Source organism: Neltuma alba, unplaced genomic scaffold (genome assembly GCF_004799145.2).
Source record: "Neltuma alba isolate B1F8T4 unplaced genomic scaffold, ASM479914v2 tig00005693_pilon, whole genome shotgun sequence".
NCBI classification, from domain to species: Eukaryota; Viridiplantae; Streptophyta; class Magnoliopsida; order Fabales; family Fabaceae; genus Neltuma; species Neltuma alba.
Genome location: NW_021634203.1, coordinates 30,110 through 35,553, shown reverse-complemented (window position 1 = coordinate 35,553; position 5,444 = coordinate 30,110). Strand labels below are relative to the sequence as shown.

General features: G+C 36.0%; 1 long non-coding RNA gene across 1 annotated transcript; it reads right to left on the bottom strand.

The window, feature by feature from the left end:
* Nucleotides 1–1,466: 1,466 nt before the first annotated feature.
* LOC114748388 (uncharacterized) lies at nt 1,467–2,003 on the bottom strand. Its single transcript, XR_003740463.1, has 2 exons — nt 1,967–2,003; nt 1,467–1,869 (listed from the first exon to the last, which is right to left on the bottom strand). It is a non-coding gene; the product is annotated as an uncharacterized LOC114748388 (long non-coding RNA).
* Nucleotides 2,004–5,444: the final 3,441 nt, after the last annotated feature.

Here is a 5,444-nt window from a genome sequence, read left to right as displayed (position 1 = left end):
ATCTCATCGTTGTAGTGAGATATATATTTTTTAAATACAATATAATCTCAACAGTTTTAATGTAAAACTTTCAACTAATAGTGATTTGTAAGTAAAATTATTTTTTTAAAAAATCTGGCAACTAATAGATTATTTTATTTTAGATTTTGTATTCATTAAAATGATTTTTTTAAGAGAAAATAAAAGTGAAAAAACAAAATTTAATATAAAGCGTCCAGGCCAAATCTAAATAGTGCGCTGTTCTGATAACCTCCTAATGCTCACCATTTCGTTTGGCATTGAAACTTATTTCATTGGGGAAGGTAGAGAGAACATAACATAGAAAACAATTCTATCTTAATAAATTAGTATAACATTTTAAGAATTAACGAAAGTATGAATTACTGTGTAAGAATAACAACTATTAATGCTATTAATCTTTTCTTTTGTATTAAATCCCCCGGTATGTAAAAATTACATTAGACACTGATTAATCTGATGACTGTACGGTCAAATGCTACAAAATTGATGGAGGATAATTCCGCGCTAAGGCTAATTCATCAATTTTCTCTCAAATAAGATTTGATTTGGGAGCATTTTTGATTTGGCCTGCCAATCACATGGTGGGGCCGCACAACTTGCGCAATTCGTCAATACAAAGAAGCTCACATTTTTCTGGGACATCGAGAAGACTTAAGAGTTTTATTATGTTGACATGCTTTAAATTTTCCTTTCCCACCACTATTCCACCTTCAACTGCAAACGCAAATTTAATGACGGTATCATTTTTGCTCTGGGTATTTTTACACTTCAAAGAAGCTTATGATAGTAGTTACATTTTGGATAAAAATTTATAAATATTGTGGCACGTTCACCCTTTCTTTAGTTAGATATAGTTAAAATTAATTTCAAACCCAAGCCCTTGTGTTTATTGCATTTGTATGCATTTAGCTAATTAGGATTCAATAAAAGCTCCTCAAATAAAACGAACCGAAGATGCATAAGTATAATGCATTTCTTGATAAAGTTTTGATTTTTCCCGCCAAGGTGTGTAAGGACTCGGTCACAATAACTAAGCAAAAATATCTAAAAAATCTTTAAAAAATTACTTTTCCTTCTTATGTACTTCATCATTTCATCCAAGAAATACTGTTTGACAACCATCCAAGAGGCGCGCATCAAATAAATAAACTGTTACAAATAATTTAAAATGGTTTACGACTGTACATGCAAGGACTCCAAAACTGAAGGAAGGAAATTCCACTTTTGCTTGTGCGCATGCTACTCATTTGTGTCCTCTGTTAGAAACTAGCACAAATAAAGGGATGCGGCACTATCCCCCCTCGATAAGGTAAAACAGCCTCTTCAAACTCGGGCTTCAAACTGCGTTTCTCCAATGTACATAGCTACCAGTGTTGTCTGCTGAAGTTTGTAGAGTTATCTAATTGCTCTGATGAAGCTACCCTTAAAAGCATGAGGACAGCAAGAACAGAATGCTACGAATAATTTAAAATGATTTGGCAGTCAAATACTACAAAATTGATGGTAGGTAATTCCACGCTGAGACGCAAGGGTAATTCCTCATTTGCCTCTCTTTTGCTAGAAACTGTCCTATAAATAGAGGGATGCGGCAAATACAATGTCCCTCTTGATTTTTGAAACAGCTTTTTCAAGCTTAGCCTCAAGCTGCGTTTCTCCAATGGATTTGGCTGCTCGTATTAGCTGCTGAAAAAGTTCCTCAAGTCTTCTACTTGCCCTAATCAAGCTACCCTCAAAAACCTGAGTAATTTCCATGATATCATAGAATTTCGATCCTTTTGCCCATGCATTAACAGCCTCCATAATGTCAAGCCTCAATGAACTCACGAAACCCTCCACATCAATTTGAACCTGATTTAGTTTGTGTTTCGGTACAAAAATATGCATAATCACAGTTAGTTATGAACAAATAATCTAATGCCAGGGAAGCAGCGGATTCAGTCATTACCTTGCACTCAAGCTGCAGTTGTGCAACCCTCCTAGCAATTTCTTGCAACTGAGCAAAGAGCAGGCCAACTTCTTCGCGGGGCTTAGCAGCATCATGGACTTTCTCCTGCCATACAAAACAAGAGAGCAGAGAAACCATTTCCTCCACCTTTATATCCTTTAAGACCCCATTAAACATGAGTTCGGTCAGGGTCAGCTCATCAGCGCTGCTAATTTCACCAGCAACTTTCCCTTTTAGTTCAACAACATTCTCACTTGTAACATATCCTTAAATTAAAATTGAAGATCATTGCAAACACCCAATCAAACAGCAGACTTGCCAAAACATCAATACCACAATTAAGATATTACACTACAATGATGAAAGTATTGAAGCAATCAACAAGTTTCATTACCCTAGCCTCCGAAGAACTCTCTTTCTTGCCTTAAGTTCATCCTTAAAAGCCAAAGCAGTAGAATTTCTTAATGTTCTCTTAATTGACTTTATCTTTGCAGCCGATTCTCGCTTCTTATGAAAAGCTCTTAGCTTTTGCTTCAAACATGGAGATTTCACGATTTCATGCTTCTCAAACAGCTACTCCAAAGCCTCTAATCTCCGGGATGCCTTTTTGTATGAGTTGTTGTGAATCTAAAAGGAAAAGAAGTCAGAACTTAGAACTACAATAATTTTGTTGGAATTAAAACCAAAAGGATGAAGAGAAGATATAATAAACAGATGAGAAACAACCTTCATGTCTTCTTCACTATCTAGAAGGGGCAACCCTTTATCAGCAAATCTAGAGAGAGTTTCTGATGCTTTCTTCATCATGTTTTCCCTAGCTTCCAATGACAGAAGATCCTTTGGAATATATAGGCGCAGACTGCTTATTGTGTTGATCTATTCAGAACAAAAGGCAGAAAACAGTTTACCAAACGTCATAACAATAAAGGATACCGATATTTCACAGCCATGGCACCTAAAGGTCAAATTGTATATATTGTGTTGAATTATTGCATTGAATTGTCCATACTATGTTGTACTACAGAAACTTGCGCATTGGTGTGCTCTAAGAAAATTAGATTTTCTCCCATCAGATTATGATTTTTTCCCTTTTCCTCCTCAATGGTACTACAGAATCATCTCCTTATATGGTTGATGCAATTCCAGCTGCTCTTACAGCTAGGGCCAGAGAAGGGCCACTATGACCCAGTAACAGGCCCCGAAGTATCGCCCTAACAAGTTGTGTTGGGCAAGCTGTGTGAGAGAAAAAGGACTTGGGAAATTTGTCGGCGACAACAATGTACGCTTTCATTTTCTTGGCCTACTTTTTATTTGCGTGTGTTTGAGTGTATCTCATTACATTATGTTTCCCGTGAAGCCTCTCTCTCTCTCTCTGTGTTTTCTCTTGGTAGTTTCAATGGCTAAGACTGTCAAACTCGTGATGGAATCAAAAACTTTGATCGCGTTGAAAACTCGTAAAAGTTTACTCATATTAATATATAGTTATTAAAATATAAAATTAAATAATTAAAATAAATAAAAAATGACAACAAGTTGATTTTAATATATTTGTATGGCTGCATTAAAATTTTATACTTCTTTGTTAACACTTGAATTTTTGCATTGCCAAGCAGCATGGCTTTTTTAAACTTTCCCCCAATTTCATGCCACATAGGCGAGGTGGACTACGATTCTAATGCACCGTCCCTCTTTGAGATGTATTTTATGAGTGCACTTCCCAAGAGAGATAGCATAGGTACAAACTTGTAAATGGAGAAAGATGAGTTGCTGTCACCCTTCCTGTGTCTGAGATTGTCTCATACAGAAGATACTTGTGCTTAGAGGGAAAAAAAAAAAAGTGTTATGTTAGGAAGCTTAGCAAAAGGGATTAGGGGATTGATGGAATAGAGAAGGGAGGGAACAGAGGAGCCATAGAAGAAAGCCAAGAAAAGAATGGAGGTTCAGTTGGAGGTAGCGATAGTGACGGCTTCTTTACATTTCCCGGCAGCATTTTCTCTCTTTTAAATGTAATTTCTTTGTGCCTAATGTATATTCAGATTTGAATATTATTGGTGTTCTTTTTTTTGAGGATTGGTGCTGAAAATTCATATTTATGGAGTCATAACTTGAATTAGTGTACTTGGGAAATTTCAGATTTTATACCTCTGCTGTGCAAAATTATATTTCTAAGATTTAAAATATTTATTTTGCTATTCTTGTTGAAATATTGAATTGTCACAAGTTTTTATTTGGTTAACTAGAAATTTGATTGGGGAATTAGTATTTGTTCAAATTTCAGGATTAAAAGAGAGGAAAATCAGCCAGTAATCTCAACCCAAAATCTTCATTTTGAATGTTGAACTTTCACTCCATGCTTAGTGTCTAAACTTAAGAGCTAACCATAATAAAAAGTGAGAAGAACACGTTACTGAATATTGAATAGAAAAGGAGATGTTATCAGGAAAAAAAAAAATCATCAATATCAGTAGGATATTTTGAAACCACATCCAAACGTGACAGGTGGCATTACTGCAGAAACAACTAGTCATTAATATAAATTAGTATATTATTCAATACTCCATACTACTTGATGTGCAAATTAAGCATTCTATACATTTTCATGCCTATTAAAAAAGATCACAAATTCTGTGGAAATTCCAGGGTGAAAAACCCCATATTACTATGTGACGCTGCTTTATCTTATATAATGGCGTCCCCTCACAGAAGCTACTTGCTGTGACTTGAATTATTTAAGTGTTTAATTAAACAGTAAGCTGCTTGGCCTCAATGGCCTTCTACCTCACGCCATGTCTTCCATTTCTTCAATATATATTTATTTTTCAATGCATCAACATCAACTTCAGCACCTAATCTGTTAATGATCTTTAAACCCATCTTCTCTATAACATGATTATTTATACACGTCTCCTTGGACTTCTCTGTAAGGCTGGGGCTAATACCAAAAGGAGCCAGCTAGCTGCATATAACATTGCAATCATCATCGTCGTCGTCGTCGTCTTCATGGGAAGGAAACTAAGTGAAGCATCACTGAAAATATCTAAGAACCAAAAACAACAATTCAGCAGCATGATCAAAGCTTTGAGGCCAAAGGTCTACCTCACACACAGCTCCGGATTCAAGAAGCTTGTTCAAGAGCTAACTGGAAATCTTACTGCAAGCTCAACAACTATGTCATCTTCATCTTCAACTGGAAATCGCATTATTCCAGCAGATGATGTTCAGATTACAGACAACCTTGAAACCAGTTTTGATTCTTCTGAGGTTTCAGCGTTATCTTCTTCTACTACAACAACCTCTTGCTCATCGTCTGAGTTCTGCTGCTACAACAAGTCATGCTTGGATGACACAACCTTAGGATGCTCCGAGGCAAACCAATGTATGGATCGTCTATTGGCATATCAGAATTTGGAATCAATGCTTTTTGATGCAGAGGTTGAACAAGGCTTCCTGTATGATTGCTATGCACAGCCAGAAGAAG